Source organism: Paroedura picta, chromosome 6, assembly GCF_049243985.1.
Source record: "Paroedura picta isolate Pp20150507F chromosome 6, Ppicta_v3.0, whole genome shotgun sequence".
Taxonomy (NCBI): Eukaryota; Metazoa; Chordata; class Lepidosauria; order Squamata; family Gekkonidae; genus Paroedura; species Paroedura picta.
Window position 1 is genome coordinate 46,687,422 of NC_135374.1, and position 20,721 is coordinate 46,708,142.

General features: G+C 42.6%; 1 long non-coding RNA gene across 7 annotated transcripts in view; it reads right to left on the bottom strand.

The window, feature by feature from the left end:
• Positions 1-1,050: 1,050 nt before the first annotated feature.
• Positions 1,051-20,721, bottom strand: part of LOC143839819 (uncharacterized) — a 114,347-nt gene continuing 94,676 nt past the window's right edge. For all 7 annotated transcript variants that reach the window (XR_013231885.1, XR_013231880.1, XR_013231884.1 and 4 more), the window contains one exon: positions 1,051-1,306. This is a non-coding gene — a long non-coding RNA (uncharacterized LOC143839819). The remainder of the gene's footprint in view (positions 1,307-20,721) is intronic.

A 20,721-nucleotide genomic window follows, 5' to 3' on the forward strand; every position in this document is an offset into this window, starting at 1 on the left:
AGGGGGAGTTGGGGGAAAGCGATCAAGAAATAGAGGAAGCAAGGGAGAAGGAAGGAAGGCAGCCAGGGAGGTAGGTGGACTTGGAGGGGAGTGGGGGGGGAAAGGAGGGGGGTATTTTAAGGGTACATGGAGGGAGTTGCGAGGGGAGGCGAATTGGGAGGGGGAGTGGGGGGAGGACCGGGAGAAGGTTGGGGGGCGGCGTGGCCTTCTGCCGGCCCCAGTAACTCCCTAGCAGTATCCAGGATGCTGCGAGGGAGTGCCTGGGCCTGGCAGAAGGCTTGTTGTGGTGGCAGCGGGCGGGGCGGCCTTCTGCCAGGCCCAGGCGCTCACCCACAGCATCATGGAGGCTACGAGGGAGCGGCTGGGCCCGGCAGAAGGCTTGTGGTGGTGGTGGCAGGTGGCGCGGCCTTCTGCCGGGGCCAGGCGCTCCCTTGCAGCATCCTGGACGCTGTGAGGGAGTGGCTGGGGCCGGCAGAAGGCTCTTTGCAGTGGCAGGGGGCAACGCGGCCTTCTGCCAGTCACAGGGGCACCCTTACAGCATCCTGGACATTGCAAAGGTGGCCTGGGGCCGGCAGAAGGCTCCTGAGCAAGGGACCTGGGGCAGGAAAGGAGCAGGGACGTTGCGTCTTTGACGCGGTATGCCTGCTCCTTTCCCTAGTGGGAGGAGAACCTGGGGGGAGGACTCACCATGCAGCCATCCTTCTGTGTCTGCTTGGTGACTCCCCGGCCGGGCCAGGCTGGGCCAAACAGCCAATGGGGAGCCGCGCTTCAAGCGGCTCCCCATTGGCTGCTTGGCCCTGGATGGACATTTGGAGGGCCCAATCAGGAGCCTCTTCACAGCTCCTGATTGGGCCCTCTGAGTTTTTATCCCAGACAAAGCCCACCCTTTTTCCTCCCACATTGCCCTTAGCCTTTTATTTAATACCACGGGAGCAGTTACAGATAATGCACATACTTCCTTTATGTATATCTACTGCCATCTAATTTTAGTTCATAAATCTTAAGAAAGCTAATATCTATGAAAGTTTTCACTGGGTGAAGGAATCACAGTTATTTCATTTATTATTTTATTTATTTAACTTATATATCACCCTACCAAACAAGCTGGCTTGGGACAGTCTACATCATATTGACAACATCATCATTAAAAATTGACTAAATGAGTTTAAAATCTAAAATAGATATATTTAAAATTTGATACAGAATCTTGTGTTAAAAACAAAATAGCAGTGTCATCTGTCTTCTGATCTTCCGGAGCTCGAGTATGGTCTGGGGACCTCTTTTTGATAGGGAGGACTCAGTAGATCTGCATTACAGAAAAAAAAACGAGGAACGATTTATTAATACTCTTTCAGAATTATACAAAAAGAAGTTTGTTCCAGAAGAAGTCTGTTCTGGAATATAAGATAATATCTAAAAGACATCCTGATCACAATGTTTATGCCAGAACATAGAAAAAATTAAATCAATAATTCAAGAAAATTCTCAGGTAATAAAAAATATAAAGCACCGGACCTGGATGGGCTGAGAGCAATGCATTACAAGTGTTTTGGAAAAGTTTTTAATGATACCATTACAAAAACTCATGAATGACATAAAGAAGGAAAGACAACTCCTCAAACAATACCTCCAAAATCTGACCTAGTCATGAAATAAAAGTGTGATTTTGTGAAACTTTTCAGACATTGATACTATGTTTTTTGTGGCACCTAAATTATTTCTGCTGAAAATGTCCCATGATATACATGTTCCTATTCCAGTCCACTAGTTAAACTCTCTTCACGTTAAACAAAATACTATGATGATGATGTAGTTAGATTTGACAATAGTTCTTAACTGCTGAACCTTATGTGCCATATTAAAGAAAAAATAATATATTGTTTATCCTAAAGCCAAGGAAAACACTGACTGATAAAATGATCACACATGGCTTGATCACAGTTTATTTCTGACCTTTTAATACCTTCAGTTCACAATGATTTTCTGTCATTTCTGTAGAGCCTGGCCTGGAGTTTCAATCCCAGAGGTGATTTGCCTTATGTTACCACTTAACTTTCATCTTCCATTTTTGGGAAGGAAAGATAAATTACTAATTGTCATTGTGGTATCTGAGGATCTATCTGGCCCTCAACTCTACAAATTTTGTATAAGTTGTTTGCTTGAAAACTTTGCTGTACTTTCTTTGACATGGAAAACCCTTTGACAGGCAGGAGGGCATTACCGGCCCCCAGGGAAGACGCTTGACAGCTTGTCTTAAATTTGGCATAACCAGCCATAGCTTTATTGAAACATGGAGTATTGAATGGATATAGGGGAGAGCCTGCTTTGTGGTCAGCCGACCACACCCACCCAGTTTCCTAGTGGCCCGCCAGGAATCACCCCATACTCCCAGCTGGGAGTCGAGGACACTAGGACCTGACTTGGGAAGTGCCCCACCCGAGGCACTGCAGGGGGCGCACACCTCCAGTGTTCCAACCTCGGGCCACCCGGCTATGTGAACCCAAGCCTCTTCCACAGAGGTCAATCCTTCATGCCCAGCCAACTCTTAGGAGGTCCCAACCTGGGAGTCGGGCTGCAAGCCGTCCTCCCCAAAACTCAGGCTCCCCCTTTGCCCCCCTGCCAAGCTGTGACATAAAAAGCACCAAGCACAAACCACAATACATAACTGAAACAATTAAAACATAGGGAGGGTAGGAGGGAAAAACCTTCCGTCATCCACGGCTCCGGGGCAGCAAATGAGGCCGGGCAAGTGCACGTGGCACTATATATAGCTTGCCTCAGCGCCGCCCACGCACACTGGCATGGGGCCACTCCTGACATGCTGCCTGCACGTCATTTCTTCGTGCCTATTCCTTCGGCGCCTGCTCCTCCGCCCATCAATGGGCAGCCTCAGGTGAGGTCCGGCTTCTTTTGTGTTTGTACTGTGATGTAGCTGGCTGCTGTCACTTTCAATATTTAGGATCTTCATGATGATTATCAGCTTTCTTCTTTATTAAGCAGAAATGAATTACCTCAATACAAACAGTTGAACATCTTTCCATGTGATATTCCATCTATATTTTACTAACTGCACACAGTGCTAGAAGAAGCAATGGTGACTGATATGTGTTTTAATAGTGCAATTTTCAACAGTTATACTTTTCTAAGCTGCTTACTTCAATGTACTGTTTGATGCCACTTAATATTATATACCATTGCAGATAAAAATATTCAGGGCCTTACTACACTATCTTATGTAAACATTTAAGTCTGTTTTACATGGATCTCACTCACTTTGCCCAGCATCTCTGCATGAAGGGGATGTGGTTTTAAAAGTCTATGTGAGTCCAATACAACTTGAGACATGGTCTGAGGCAAGGCAGAACTGTACAAGGGTGTAATTTGCCCCATTTTGTAACTGAATGTGCACAAAATACCCCATAAGCCATTCCAACTCCGCATAAATAATTCCCTCCTGGGGCCCAATCAGCTTGATAAAATGGTTCCGGAGGGAAAGGTGAAGAAAACAAGGCCCAAACTGGACCTAATAAGAGTAAATTAGCTTCAAAAGGGTTTCCAGAAAGGAATAATGCTGGACCTTAACTTCTCTGTACCAGGGTGAATCTTGGTAGTGGTACCCACAAAAAAAAATGATGAAAAAGAGATTGTAAACACACACAAAAAGTTGTATACAAAATAAAATAAAATAAATACAAATGTAAATAACCTACACTGGGCACCTAAGAACGAATTTCCTAAGTACCGACATGCATAAACACATGCTCGTCAAAAAGAGGGCACCTATACAAGGTAGGAAATTGGGAAGTTTTAGGGAAGGGACATACAGCCTGAAAATCTGGGTTTAAGATTTGGAGAGGTCTAGGAGCAAATACAGATGAGGTCCAAGGAGCACAGTGATGAACCAGATAAGCAAAAAGAAAAAGCCTGCAAAGTGCAGCAGTGGATCTCAGCAGGAAACCAGAGTTCAGCAGAAATCTGGTCCAGGGATCTGAGGAACAATTTGCTCTGGCCTGTTCTTTTATAGACAGAAGATTCCCAGGATCGGTGGTATTTTGGCAATCCGTTCCTGTTTTTGGATTGGGTCAAAAGAAAAATGTTGAGTATCACTGACTGGTTTAAAGTTAATCACTGTCAAATTTTGGCAAGAAGAAGTGGAGAAAAGATCTTGATCAGGCTATTGGGAGCCAAATTGGCAAGGGCATGGGCAATATGATTAACATATTTTAATTAGGTTGAATTGAGTCAGATGCATTGACACAAAAGTTTGAGTGACACAAAAAGCTACTGAAATAGTATGAAGTATACATTGATTACTTCAATGCCCGTCTTGATTGAGGAACTGGGAGCTGGTTAATGAAAGAACAACTTCCTTGAACTGGGCAGACACCAGTGTTGAAACGTCTTTTTTTAAACTGAGATTGAAGTGAATCCTTATTGAGAAGTCTGAAAACTTGTTATTGAGAACCCTGAGCTAGAGAAGACTGTACACTTCCAGCACACTCTTCCTCTCCTATCCCTGAGATTTTCCAGTGTCATGGCTATAACCAGATACCTTTATGAGACTCTCCAAGTCTCAGATTCCCTTGTCACTTAGGGTGCAAACAGGGGTGCCTATTTGTTTGTTTTATTTATTTCTTGGATTTTTAGACCATCCCTCTCTAAAAAACTGTCTTGGAGCAGCTAACAACATTAAAAAACTCCATACATAAAATATAAAATAATTAATTAAAATTAATAAATCCAATCTCAATAAACATTTATTAAAATACAAGACCATCATTTCAACGGTTAAAAACTTGCTTAAAAACTTGCTTAATCATTATACCAAAAGAGCCTGGGATCACATATTTTGATCCAAGCTCATACGGAGGGAGTAAGTCATGGGGTGGGGGGGAATGCCAATGAGAAAGAGTGCTGACCTTGGCCTCAACCATATGCCAGTGAAAGAGTGCCATTTTTAGGCCCTTCAGAACTTTGGTAGTACTGTAAGGGCCAAGATCTCTGTTGGCATCTCATTCCACCAGGCTGATCAATACCAAGTGCACTTCTCTGGACCAACAACAGATTGGGATCAGATGAACAAAGTGCTCTTTAGGGGATGCCCTCAGAGAGGTGGTCCCTCAGATATGCAGGTCCCAGCCCACATGTGGCCTTGAAGGTTAAAACCAACACCTTAAACCTGAGCTGAATCTGACGGAGTTTTATTCTAAAATCCCAGGTCAATTCAGTCTTTGCCATCTACACTGAATGTGATTTCCATTTTGAATTCGGGTGATTTAAATTTTCCCTCTGCAACAAGCAGGATTGATCTGTAGTGACCCTACCTTTCCCCCACAATATCCTGGAGTGGATATAATCCTCGATATTTGAAAAATAGGCATGAGTAAAGGTGCAGCTCTCTGCTTGCCCCAAACTAACTTGCTGTCTCGAGCTTCCAACACAATAGAAAGCCCTGATTGGCCAGGGCATCAGTTCAAAGTCTTCCTCATTCCCAGGTTGCAAGGCTTCCCTTAGAGGGGAACCTCTAACTTCTCTCAGCAGAGGCCCCAGAAGCCCTAACGTCTCTCAGCAGAGATTTGCCTCTTGGATTTATTTCCCCTCCTCTGCTGTCTTTAATCCTCTTTCCCCCACCTTCAAGAAAAGAAAGAGGCTCTTGTTGCACTTGGCTCCCCCCTTCTGAGCTTCCCTAATAATGTGCAAAACATGTTTCAGTGGGGGGGGGGGGGAATAGAGGAAGACAAATAGATCTGAATTCAGCAGGATCCAAAATGGAATAAACAAAGTAAGTGCAGAATCAGCCCTGGTCTAGAACTCAAACAGTAGCCAGTGCAGCCGCTGGAGAATAGGTTGAATGTCATCACTCCACAGGTTCCCTGTATGGACCCAAGCAGCCATATTTTGGACCAGTTGTAACTTCAAGATCATGGTTAGGGTTGCCCGCATAGATCATAGTTACAGTAATCTAGCCTGGAGGTGACAATTGCATATATCACTGTGGCTAAGTGTTCTGGGCCAGGTAGGGCACTAATAGCTTTGTCTGGCATAGATGGGGAGAAGCCCAAGTTAACCTAGTGACCTGTACCTCCATAGTAAGGGGGGCATCAAGGATCACCCCCAAATTACTGACGGTATGTGCAGCTTATAGCAGCACCCCATCAAGACAGGGGAGGCATGCTTCCTCCTTTGGTACTTTCCTTCCCAGCCACAGGACCTCTTTCTTCAGGAGGTAAAATTTCAGGTGCCTTTGCAGGAGCCACTCTGCCACAGCTCCCAGACAACTGGCCGCTCATTAACAGCTGTCCAAAACAACATGAGAATCCTACAATCAAGGAAGTCTCAGCTGGAGAAGGGGTAGGGCCTTACAGTTGTGAAGTTTGGCCCTCAGTTATCTCTATTTACAAAATACAATATGGCATTTTCAGGATTCCATGGTCTTTTCAAGGGTGAGATTTAGTATAAAAAGGGGTACTGATCCCAGAGTACTGCCCTGTCCAACCCAAATGAAATAAGTGTATCCAGTTGTGAGCTTCTGGAATAGCCTCAAATAGAGAGTGGAGGGGATTGGGGATGTATTATCTTTCTACTTTTCCATACTAAACTCTCCAGCCACAGCTAAAAATTGTGGAAAGAAAAAACTTTCCAGGGCCAGTATGTGTGTGCCAGTGAGAAATCTCAAGCAATCAGGAGCTTGCACAGCTTCTGATACCTGAGGTCAGTGTTATGAGGGAAGGCTTGGAGGTTGGGAGCTGTGTAGCTTTCACCTTTCAAGCCACTGGGGAGGGAGGACTCTGAGATGGAAAGTAAGGAAAATTGACAGACGGGGAGGGGTGAGAGAGGAGGAAGACTGTTCAAGAAGGGGGAAATGGAAATAAATAGGGGATGATCTGGACCTTCTCTGCAAGTTTCTTGCAGGCATTCATTTCTACAACTTATTTCAGCTTGGGAACTTTGCAAAAAAAGTAAATCCACTATGTATGCAAGGCCAATAAAGGGAAGGCTTGCTGGCCACAGAATTAATACAGTGTGTCCCAACGTAATGTGATGACTGGGCTATATTTTCAACATATGAAGAAGCATCAATGAAACAGGAAATATCTGGAATTCCGTTCATGTCCTCCAAGGTTTTGCAAGTCTAAAAGTATTTGTCAAGCATTTTCATGTTTAAATGCAACAATTGCAAATTTGTAAAAAAAACAGTGAAGCTATGTATTGTAAGCTGGGCATTGTGCCATGTTTTTAGACACTGTACCAGAAAAAGAAAAGGCTGTTTTGGATTGTTTTTGCACCTATCACTTCAATCACTAGGTATTGAATTTCTATGTAAAATTTATATATTTTTAATATTTTTTTATTTTCATAAAGATAGAAATATAGCAATGAGACAGTATAAGTTGTTAATACAAATAACAGTAAAATATAGTCTTCATTTGTTACACTTAAACCCCCTCCATTAAGTGTCTCCTTTTAGTTAAGCTTTGAGTTTGGGCTGGGAGGCACTGCGAAGATATACTTAGTAATACAGATTCAGCTTACATAGGAAATCTAAGACCCCACATTAACTACACATTGGTATGAACTTTTGACCAAAACTTATAAGCTTTTTCACATTTCCACCACATTTAGAAAAAGAAGCCTACTTTATTACCACATTTCCAACATTTGTTAACATAAAGGTAAAGGTAAAGGTATCCCCTGTGCAAGCACCGAGTCATGTCTGACCCTTGGGGTGACGCCCTGTAGCGTTTTCATGGCAGACTCAATACGGGGTGGTTTGCCAGTGCCTTCCCCAGTCATGACCGTTTACCCCCCAGCAAGCTGGGTACTCATTTTACCGACCTCGGAAGGATGGAAGGCTGAGTCAACCTTGAGCCGGCTGCTGGGATTGAACTCCCAGCCTCATGGAAAGATTTTAGACGGCTGCCTTACCACTCTGCGCCACAAGAGGCTATTATTAGTTAACATAGTTTTTAGCAATTTTAGCAGTCACTTTTGGTGTCACATACTACCTATAAAACATTTTATACTTGACACATTTATATTGATGGTTTCTAATACATAAATTTAATACATAAATTTGTATTGCGGGAACTTTCGGCTTTTCGCAGGTCCTGTAAAACGGAGCTCTTCCACCAGGACTGTGGTTGAGGCCAGGGTGAATTAAAAAGATCTGTGCCCCCCCCCCACAAAGGAGGGAAGGTATTCCACCATATTGTAACAATGGTGGCCAGCAGTTCCCTTAGTTCCCAGTATGGGTAGATGCGGGGTTCATTTGCTGTCGTGCTCTTGCGGATTTTGTATTGTGTTAATTGTTGTGTTCTAATGTTTTTTTTTTTTAAGGGGGTTTGTATTCTAATTATATCATGTAATCTGCCATGAGCTGGCTTTGCCGAGAGTGGCGGTAATACATTCAAATAATAGTAATACTGATACTGTCAGCATATAAGAGCCTCTCGTGGCGCAGAGTGGTAAGGCAGCCGTCTGAAAGCTTTGCCCATGAGGCTGGGAGTTCAATCCCAGCAGCCGGCTCAAGGTTGACTCAGCCTTCCATCCTTCCGAAGTCAGTAAAATGAGTACCCAGCTTGCTGGGGGGTAAACGGTAATGACTGGGGAAGGCACTGGCAAACCACCCCGTATTGAGTCTGCCATGAAAACGCTAGAGGGCGTCACCCCAAGGGTCAGACATGACTCGGTGCTTGCACAGGGGATACCTTTACCTTTACCTACTGTCAGCATGTATAAGTAATGTATTGGCCTTGCATACATAGTGGATTTTCATTTTTGTTTTTTGAACTCATACTGTGTACGATTGTTGAGATTGTGGAAACTTCACAAGGCTTCTCAAGTGGTTCCAGTTTGTTAGGACTTTTGGACTTGGCTTGGGCCTGAGTCCCTCTAAAAAAATTAGAACTGCATAGTAACAGAGCATTTTAAAGCATGCACTTATTACTTACCTTTGTGGATGAGGCACAGATCCAGATTCACAGTGCTTTGAGGTTCAAAAGAGAAAATCTTTACTAGGAAGATAATTTACAAATATATATTGCATTCATCTGCTTCAGTCTCCTTATTGAAGCAGAGTACAAAAGCTTAAAAGATAGTTACAAAACAAACATATTGCAAGCTTTTTGTGGCTAAGCTGCAGCCAGACTATAAGCCACACATCAGCAAATTGAGAGGGAGAAGATAGCCTAAATGGCTGTTAATTGCTTGCTTCAGAACACATACTGATTTGTTTTTCCTGAAGAAGCAGGAAGTGGGTGGGTGTTCACCTTAAACAAAGGAATCCCCAGAGAACATAGCTCAGAATTCCCTGCAACGTCTTCAGCGACCACTTGATGTCACTGTAGAGCACACAGCTACAGCTCAACTGCTTAAACAGCTAAACAAAAGCCCTTCAACAAAATAGACTCCAATAGCACCTTTAAGACCAACAAAGATTTATTCTAGGCGTGAGCTTCCAAGTGCATGCACTCTTCCTCAGACTAAATGAAAAGTCATCATAACTTACCAAACCTTAAAACAGTGTTTCTCAACCTTGAGGTCCCAACCCCAAATGGGGTCTCCTGGTGCCTTCTGCGGGGTCGCCAAGACAGGTTGCTGCCACAGTGGCAGGCGGCGGCAGAAGGCAGTAGTGGATGGCGGCTGCAGGTGGCAGCCAGTGACAAGCAATGGTGGATGGCGGCAGTGGAGCCATGGCACTGGCTGCCTCCATGCCACCTCCAGATTGTTGAGCCCCATTGCACCTGCACATGTGCATGCACTGCCCCACCACCGCTGCAGTTTGGACCACAGCATTACAGTGTTTGAGAACCGCTGCCTTAAAAGAAGTGCCTGTAGACAGAGCTGGGGTGGGGGCTTTGTTCAGAAAGTCTCCCTTGATGGACCCTACCATCAACTCCTTTTTGAGGCAAAGGTTTCAAACTGAACCATCCCAGCAAATAGGCAGCGTGGGTTTGCCCACGTCCTGGCTCATCCCAGTCCTGGCGAAGTGCAGCAGCAGCAAGCGTGGGTCTCCTCAGCACCACGCCAGGCCAGGCCAAGCTGGAAGCTGGCGAAGGTTGAGCCAGCAGCTCCGCCTTTAGTCTGAGGAATAGTGCATTTACTCTGAGGAAAAGTGCATGCACTCGAAAGCTCACACCTTGAATAATATTTGTTGGTCTTAAATGTTCTATTGGACTCTATTTTTGCTGTGTTACTTCAGACCAAAGTGGCTACCCACTTGAAAAAAGCCCATCAAGTCTGACTTTTCCAAATTACTTGCTGATTGTATTTCCAACACAGATATACTTTTTAGAGCAAAGGAATATAGATTGTATAGTTCATGGGCACACAGAACAGATTTGCATTGTCCCTTGAAGTGAAAAATCACACATTCGAGGTTTCAAGGAGCTGTGTTTCCCACTCATTCCAGAAATCCATTGAAACTGCAGGTGTGATCCAACCTGTAGCCTAACAGAGCTGGGAGGGGGGAACTCCGTCAAAAACTGTCTCCTCCCCAAGACAGTTAATTACTCCTTAGTGTTAAGCTCATAAAATGTATCCAACTGAACAAGAGCATGCATTGAATTAATGAGTAAATCTTGAGGTTGTGATACGACTTCAATATATTTAAGAATTTAAAAAATATATCTCTCTTGAGCCTGCTTTTGAGAATACTTTTGAGAACAGAACTACTCAGGATCCTACAGTTTAGTGAATGGACAAAATGTTATTGGGATTATTGCGCCTCTGGTGCCCTGCAGATCCATAGTAAATATGTCAGTGAAAATGGGGTTATTTCAATAGGATCAGTTACTTTTTTGACATTATTTTTGCTCCATTCATTTTCATACTTGTCATGACTGAAGAGCAAGATTACCTTCTTACACAATGGACAAAATTCCCATTGCCTGGAGTCTGAGAATCAAGGCCAGTTACAATAAAATTCATCTTTCACTTCATTTAAAACTAGTTTGAGTTTCTGCTGAGGCAGGAGCTTTAGAAGTTGCTATTCCTGGGCTAAAAAATGGATATTTACCTCTGTTAAAAATTGGGGGCACATTCTTCCATGGCTCTGTGGCAGAAAGTGTTTTTTTTTTTTTTTAGTTTAAGGTGGGGATTAATGCTTGGCTAAACATAGTAGACATGTGTGTTGATCTTCAGCTCTCCTGATTGCTGAATGGGACTGGGAATATTTACAGGTTGCAAGTTTAGTAGCAAAGCTGCACATAGCTACCATTAAAAGGTATAAGTCAATTCTTAACTGCATAGTGAAAGCTGAAATTTTTGATGCCAATGATTCTTTCTAAAAATGACATTTATCCAGTGCTAAAAGACTATTTTGGGCAGTTTGGATACGTCACTTAGATTACATAATTACTATAAGAATTGATTATTCTGCACCATTACAGGTACCATTTTTTTAGATAGTCAATGCATAGTGTTAACAATGATTCACCTTTTATAATGGACCGAATGAATCAACACAACCACATTCAATTTGTGAAAGATAATACTGAGATTTTTTTTAAACCAGCTAAAAAAAGGCTTGTACCACTTAGAACTCACAGGATGAATAGATCCCACGAGCAATATATTTGTGACCTGGAAGATAGTTGACAGCATTCCTGATAATTCAGTCCTTAACACACATCAGATTGGGAGCTTTATCGAGCCCCTGATAACTGCCACCTATGGCTGGTGGATTTCATTTGGCCTTCTGCATTAAAATGTGTGCAGCCTGTCACAGGGGTAGTGTCAGTACTGCATTATAGTACTCTTGCACTGCCAAATTTTACAGCATGCATCTCTACTCTTTACTGGCCTTACCCACTGAAGCATCACATTTATATTGCTCCAGCAGACTGCTCAGGAAGAGATAATCTGATTTTGTTTTCAAACTGGAAACCAAAGAGTGTACACTACTATAGTGCTTTTGTTTCCAAGCTTGTTACCACATTATGCATCCAATGCACATTCCATATCTCAGTGTTGTCTGTCATAGGTGATGGCCAAGTCAGTACTCATGAACAGAATCACAGAATCATAGAGTTGGAAAGGGCCATACAGGCCATCTAGTCCAACCCCCTGCTCAACGCAGAATCAGCCCAAAGCATCCTAAAGCAGCCAAGAAAAGTGTGTATCCAATCTTTGCTTGAAGACTGCCAGTGAGGGGGAGCTCACCACCTCCTTAGGCAGCCTATTCCACTGCTGAACTACTCTGACTGTGAAAAATCTTTTCCTGATATCTAGCTGATATCGTTGTAGTTTAAACCCATTACTGCACATCCTTTCCTCTGCAGCCAACTGAAACAGCATCCTGCCCTCCTCCAAGTGATAACCTTTCAAATACTTAAAGAGGGCTATCATGTCCCCTCTCAACCTCCTTTACTCCAGGCTGAACACTCCCAAGTCCCTCAACCTATCTTCATAGGGCTTGGTCCCTTGGTCCCAGATCATCCTCATCACTCTCCTCTGTACCCTTTCAATTTTATCTACATCCTTCTTGAAACGAGGCCTCCAGAACTGCATACAGTACTCCAGGTGTGGTCTGACCAGTGCCATATACAATGGGACTATGACATCTTGTGATTTTGATGTGATGCCCCTGTTGATACAGCCCAAAATGGCATTTGCCTTTTTTAACCGCTACATTACACTGCCTGCTCATGTTTAGCTTACAATCCACAAGTACCCCAAGGTCTCGTTCACACACAGTGTTACCTAGAAGCGTATCCCCCATCCAGTAGGCATGATTTTCATTTTTCTGACCCAGATGCAGAACTTTACACTTATCTTTATTAAATTGCATCTTGTTCTCATTTGCCCATTTTTCCATTGTGTTCAGATCTCGTTGAACTCTGACTCTATCTTCTGGAATATTTGCCAGTCCTCCCAATTTGGTGTCATCTGCAAACTTGATGAGTAGTCCCTCCACGACCTCATCCAGATCATTAATAACTATGTTAAAAATTACTGGACCGAGCCCTGAGCCCTGAGTACCCCGCTACTCACCCCCCCCCTCCAGTGTGATGAAACACCATTGACAACAACTCTTAGAGTGCGGTTCTCTAACCAATTCTATCTGAAAATCCAGATAGCAGTCCTTCAATGTATTCATCAGAACATCACGGGGAGCCTTATCAAAAGCTTTACTAAAATCCAAGTAAACGACATCAACTGAATTTCCACGATCCAGCAAACCTGTTACTTGGTCAAAAAAGGAAACCAGGACCTGTTGGAGACAAATCCATGCTGACTTCCTTGGATCACCAAATTTTCCTCTAGATGTTTGCAGATCACTCCCTTTAATATCTGCTCCATTATCTTCCCCACAACAGAGGTCAGACTCACTGGTCTGTAGTTTCCTGGGTCACCCTTCCTCCCTTTTTTGAAGATCGGAATAACGTTTGTTCTCTTCCAGTCCTCCGGGACATCTCCAGTCCTTAAAGAGGTTCCGAAGATGATGGACAAGGGTTGTGCAAGTTCTCTGGAAAGTTCTTTGAGCACTCTCGGGTGCATTCCATCCAGCCCAGGGGATATGAACTCATCCAGTGCAGCTAAATACCTCTTGACAACCTCTCTGTCCATGTCAACCTGCCACCCAGACACTACCTCTTGGCTACTGCCATCTCTAGATGTGCCTAAACCCTTTGACCTGTGAGAAAAAACAGATGTAAAATAGGCGCTGAGTCTTTCTGCTTTCTCTGCATCCTCTGTTAGAGTTTGTCCATCTGTACCTAATAGTGGGCCTATTGCCTCCTTTACTTTACGTTTGCTCCTCACATAACTGAACAAATTTTTCTTGTTACAATGGGCTTCCCTGGCAAATCTTAGCTCACTCTCCAGTTTGGCCTTTCTGATGATTGATCTACAGTGCCTAGTAACCTGTAGGTACTCTTCTTTAGAGCTCTGTCCTTCCCTCCATTTCCCTTTTCTTTCTTAGTTCCTCTTGAAGTTCTCTGTTTATCCAAATAGGCTTCATAGAGCTCCTGCAGTGTTTTCATCTTTCTGGGATAGTTATGGATTGAGCATGCAATAGCTCTTGTTTGATTAGTGCCCACCATTCACATGCTCCCTTCCCTTCCAGTATTCTCGTCCATGGTATGACACTCATCATGTCTCTGAGTTTATTAAAGTTTGCCCTACGAAAATCTAACATCCGCGTCTCACTACAAGCTTCCTTGCCTCCCCATTTCAAAAGGAATTCTATGAGGACATGGTCACTTCCCCCTAGGGTCCCCACCTCCTTCACCCCATCCACCAACTCTTGCCTGTTGGTCAGTATTAAGTCCAGTATGGCTGAACCTCTTGTGGGTTCATCTACCATTTGATAAATGAAATTGTCATCCAGGCAGGTCAGAAAGTTGCACGACTGAGGACGCTTTGCAGAGTTTGTTTCCTTGCACACATCTGGAAAATTGAAGTTACCCATGATTACAAGGTCCTGCCGCTTGGATATTTTCCCAAGCTGCTCACAAAGTGCAGCATCCACATCCTCTCGTTGGTCAGGTGGTCAGTAGCAGACACCAACTACCACACTGTTTGTTTTCCCCTCGCTTATTTTTACCCAGATGCTTTCCACTGGAGGTATACTGTCCTTCACTAGAATTTCCTGACAGGTAAGCCCTTTCCTCACATCCACGGCCACCCCTCCACCTCTTCGATCTACAACATGTACATACAAAATTCACATGCGTACTAGAAGAGCTTTGTTTCAATTTATTTTTAAGGTAATTTGGCTTGTCAAGCACCATTCCAGATCCAAGAAACTTCTGAAAATTGATAATCTGCACATTAATCATAATCAAGGTGAGAAGACTCAAAACTATGTTAGAGAAAAATGTCCAATTCTGACAGATTTTACACTTTAACAAATAGCATTTTATTCTTGAACAATATTTTTAGCTTATGACCTGGCCACATTCAAATGCATGTCACTATACTCCCATCATCTGCCTTTAGGTATTTAACTTTAGTACAGAACATGGCCCCAAATAAATGGCTTGCATTGGATAATAAGCAGAAATTAAGCTCCCAAACCACTTTTCAGTGAGCATCCTCAGAATACAACACTATCCAAGTCTAGATGGAACCCTGTTATTATTTCCCTCTTTTCTAATGTAAGCAGGAAATACAACAATCCTGCACCACTTGTCAAATAACTCAGTGATTACTCAAAGTAGCAAAGGCTATGACTCAAGGTCCACAAGTGAAACTTAAATTATATATATTGCTGCCCCTGCCTTTACCAGCAGCATCCCATTCCAATATGTGTCACTCCTCTGTTAAGTGGAAAGTGTCAAGTTTGCTTCCTGGTGAAACAGAAATCAATGATGCAGAGCCTCAAGATATTCTAAGAGAAATCGGTTTATTCCCACTGAAACTCTAGCCGGGAATGGAAGTGGTCAACTGCATGCCCTTCAATCTTTTTTCGCTGTGCTTCAAAAGGGACTGAGTTTACATCCTAAAACACTAAGGCTAACTTGTGATTCTCAGAGTTTAACTTACAGTAAATGTTTCATATTCTTTACTCTGATAACCATTAAGTTTAATTAGTGTGACTTCCAAGAAAGGATGTGCCACTGCTCCTGATTCTGGATTAGCAGATTAAGGTTAGATCTTTATATAATGTTTTTTTTTTATTATTCTTTCTTCCAGTGAAAGAGTCCATGAAGGAGCACCATAAGCAGCTCTCATTATCTGCTTACTCAAGTATATCAGGTTATTCAATTTAAGTTTCTTGAGTTAGAGCTAGAAGATGACTCCCAGCTTTCCAGGTGATGCCCAAAGAGTCAAACATTTTATAGTTCACTAATTAAGTTATTGATTTGAACCAGGCTAATAGCTTCTTAAGATACCTTATTGGCTGGCTGATGGTGCACTGAAACAAATGAAAATAATTTTATATAAGTGATGCAATCATATAATTTATTGTCTAAAGTCCACAGGAAGCATTAGATGGCTGCAGTATAATTTTTTATATTTTATTTCAATCAGCTGTGAAAAGAGATATAATTTGACACATTGTGGTGTATGAATCACCTTTAGGTTTTAGGGTCTTGTGAAGAAATGTTCTGTTAAATATAGATTTATGGTGCTGCCTTTACTTTAGGTACTGTGAAGTCTTTAAAGTAGAGAGTGAAATTAGGCATTCAGAAAAAGCAGAGAAGTCCAGAGGAAATAAATAGTAAGGATCTTGCAAGATGACATAAGTAATGAAAAAATATCAAATGATTGCCCTACTGATAGAGACAGGGGTTAGGAGAGCTAAGTGCTATCTGAGCTATTGGCTAGGATCTTATTCCACATGGACAAATGTTGTGCTACTCTTAGTAACATTCACTCAACCTTCTTCTGACTGCAGTAATTTATTACTCCCAGAATTGTTCCCAAGGACTCAGTGAACTTCCAGGAGTATCATGAGAGTCACTGTGGGTAATAGAACAAGCAAATTCTAGAAGAAGAAGAAGAAGAGTTGGTTCTTATACGCCCCTTTTCTCTGCCCAAAGGAGTCTCAAAGCAGCACACATTTGCCTTCCCTTTCCTCTCCCCACAATGGACACACTGTGAGGTGGGTGAAGCTGAGAGAACCCTGATATCACTGCTCGGTCAGAACAGACTTATCAGTGCCCTGGCGAGCCCAAGGCCACCCAGCTGGCTGTATGTGGGGAGAGCAGAATCGAATCTGGCTCACCGGATTAGAAGTCCGCACTCCTAACCACTAATCCAAATTGGTGGGGTCCTAGAATTCTGGAATTACAACTGATCTCCTGACTACAGAGAACATTTCCCATAGAGAAAATGGCAGCCTCAGAGAGCAAAGCTTCATGATAGCTCAAAGATTCTAAGTGAACTCCCCCCCTAATTCACCCTTATAAAGGAATTTCACCACATCTCCAGGAATACCAAAGGCAGACTTTAATGAGAGGATATGGATGCTGCACGTTGTGAGCAGATTGGGAAAATATCCAAGCGGTAGGACCTTGTAATCATGGGTGACTTCAATTTCCCAGATGTGTGCAGGGAAACAAACTCTGCAAAGCGTCCTCAGTCATGCAACTTTCTGACCTGCCTGGATGACAATTTCATTTATCAAATGGTAGATGAACCCACAAGAGGTTCAGCCATATTGGACTTAATACCGACCAACAGGCAAGAGTTGGTGGATGGGGTGAAGGATGTGGTGACCCTAGGGGGAAGTGTCCATGTCCTCATAGAATTCCTTTTGAGATGAGGGGGTAAGAAACTTGTAGCCAAATGCGGATGTTGGATTTTCTTAGAGACATGATGAGTGTCATATCATGGACGAGAATGCTAGAAGGGAAGGGAGCATGTAAAGGGTGGGCGCTAATCAAACAAGAGCTATTGCATGCTCAATCCATGACTATCCCAGAAAGACGAAAACACTGCAGGAGCTCTAAGAAGCCTATTTGGATGAACAGAGAACTTCAAGAGGAACTAAGAAAGAAAAGGGAAATGTTCAGGAAATGGAGGGAAGGACAGAGCTCTAAAGAAGAGTACCTACAGGTTACTAGGCACTGTAGATCAATCATCAGAAAGGCCAAACTGGAGAGTGAGCTATGATTGGCCAGGGAAGCCCATTGTAACAAGAAATTTTTTTTCAGTTATGTGAGGAGCAAACGTAAAGAAAAGGAGGCAATAGGCCCATTATTAGGTGCAGAGAAAGCAGAAAGGCTCAGCGCCTATTTTACATCTGTTTTTTCCCACAGGTCAAAAGGTTTAGGCACATCTAGAGATGGCAGTAGCCAAGGGATAGTGTCTGGGTGGCAGGTTGACATGGACAGAGAGGTTGTCAAGATGTATTTAGCTGCACTGGATGAATTCAAATCCCCTGGGCCGGATGAAATGTACCCGAGAGTGCTCAAAGAACTTTCCAGAGAACTTGCAGAATCCTTGTCCATAATCTTCGGGACCTCTTTATGGACTGGAGATGTCCTGGAGGACTGGAAGAGAGCAAACGTTATTCCGATCTTCAAAAAAAGGAGGAAGGATGACCCGGGAAACTACAGACCAGTGAGTCTAATCTCTGTTGTGGGGAAGATAATGGAGCAGATATTAAAGGTAGCAATCCGCAAACATCTAGAGGAAAATGTGTTGATCCAAGGAAGTCAGCATGGATTTGTCCTGTCAGACCAACCTGGTTTCCTTTTTTGACCAAGTAACAGGTTTGCTGGATCGTGGAAATTTGGTTGATATCGTTTACTTGGAGTTTAGTAAAGCTTTTGATAAGGTTCCCCATGATGTTCTGATGGATAAATTGAAGGACTGCAATCTGGATTTTCAGATAGGTGGATAGGGAATTGGATAGAGAACCGCACTCAAAGAGTTGTTGTCAATGGTGTTTCATCAGACTGGAGGGGGGTGAGTACCTCAGGGTACCTCAGGGCTCAGGGCTCCGTCCGGTACTTTTTAACATATTTATTAATGATCTAGATGAGGGCGTAGAGGGACTACTCATCAGGTTTGCAGATGACACCAAATTGGGAGGACTGGCAAATACTCCAGATGATAGAGACATAATTTAATGAGATCTGAACACAATGGAAAAACGGGCAAATGAGAACAAGATGCAATTTAATAAAGATAAGTATAAAATTCTGTATCTGGGTCAGAAAAACGAAAAGCATGCCTACTGGATGGGGGATACGCTTCTAGGTAACACTGTGTGTGAACGAAACCTTGGGGTTCTTGTGGATTGTAAGATAAACATGAGCAGGCAGTGTGATGCAGCGGTAAAAAAGGCAAATGCCATTTTGGGCTGTATCAACAGGAGCATCACATCAAAAGCACAAGGTCACAGTCCCATTGTATACGGCACTGGTCAGACCACACCTGGGGAACTGTGTGCACTTCTGGAGGCCTCGTTTCAAGAAGGATGTATTTAAAATTGAAAGGGTACAGAGAAGAGTGATGAGGATGATCTGGGGCCAAGGGATCAAGCCCTATGAAGATAGGTTGAGGGAATGCTTCAAAAATGAAATATTGATTAAAAAAAAAAGTAGGGACTTGTTTTTTGTTGCTGTTGTTTTGCTACTACAATGATTGCAGCCTGTCTCAGCAATCTCTGTTGTGATTTATGAATGTGTGTTTCTAGCAACGTTCATTGATAATATATAGCTTATTGTTTGTAATATTGAATGTAGCCAGTCAAACAGAAATTGTGTGGATTCTTTGTTGCATTCACATTAAGTGTTTTTACAAATTTCAGGTTCACTGCTCTTCAATTTTAGGTATTGGATATCAAGAAATATGAGCGCTCAGACATGCTTCATGGAAGCTGTGTTCACCTGTTCTTTCCTCTCATGGACATTACTCTTAATATAGCTCTAGTGTACTCCATACAGTGTCTGAATTCAACTTTTCTACATCACTCATGAAACAATTCAAAGGCCTGATTTCAGATGACAACCTTGTAACATCTTTTTTCATTAGCAGATGCCTCCCAAGACTCCGGCAGCTCAGAAAGAAGATATTGAAGATCATAGTTGGTAATAGGCTACAGGGAATTTGGGAAATGAATGCGACAAAGAAGGATGAAGGAGGGGCTAGACATTCTCAGTTTTCCTGAATAATCACAACAGTTTTCTAGATTTTACTCTCCAGGCTGATTGAATTTAATCAATTTTTAACTTAAAAAAACATCTGGAATTAATTCCCACGAGGCTTCATAGTCCATTAAAGTACAAACATGGCCAATTTAGAAACACCATTATTCCTTCAAATGTGTATATATTTTCAGCTATGTATACACAGCAAAATTCTATAGTAAGGTACAAAAATAGGAATATTGAACTGTTCCCAAGAGATACAGGGACAGAAGGAGGTGGGCAGCTGGTTTTGTGAGGAGATAAAAAGTGACCCTTGACACCATTTTCTGAGAGGATTTATGAATTGAGCAGGCAACCCCACTTTATTATGTAGAGTTGTGGCAGCCTTGAGCTAAATGATTAAAAATTTAGAAACATGTTGCTTCAGGAAAACTACAGATGGCAATGAGTGGTTATTTAGCCCGTGCTGAGTGTTTTTATTCTGTAAAGAGTGTGCACGTTTGCTGCAGTGCTAAATCCAAAACTAAAGAAAATTTGTTTGTGGAGTACCCCTGCTCTCTCCCCAGTGTTTTATGCAAAATACTAACTGTCACAGCAAAGAGTCTGCTATCTGGGTCAAGAGGACCCAGACACAAACAGCCATATCATACACTATTTATGAGTAATTCAAGTGAGTAGCTGTGTTGGTCTGAAGTAGCTCAACAAAATATGAGTCCAAAAATCTTTGTTGGTCTTTAAGGTGCTATTGGACTCAAATTTTGTTGTGCTACTTCAGACCAACACAACTGCCCACTTGAATCACTCATAAATACCTCTTCCATGGGGACAAGGAAGGGGAGAAGTTAGAAAGTAGATAGAAAGTAGTGTAATTGGATTTCATTAACTAAAGACTTCTGTACTTATTTTAATTCTCATAGATTTTTTCAAAGCAATGCATAGGCCCATGCCATTGGTAGATTTGGACAAACTTGACAAGTTCCTGAGCAAAACTGAAGAACCTCGGAAGACTTGTACCAAATTACTTTTACCAAACAAAACTTTTGAACCTAGTTATTTTTTAAATAAAAAAGAAACAAAAAGGGAGAAATTGTCTTGTAAAGATAACTAAGAAAATTGGGCACTTATATCAGCATCCTCAAAAGCTATAGCTGGAAGTAAGGTAATGTGAATT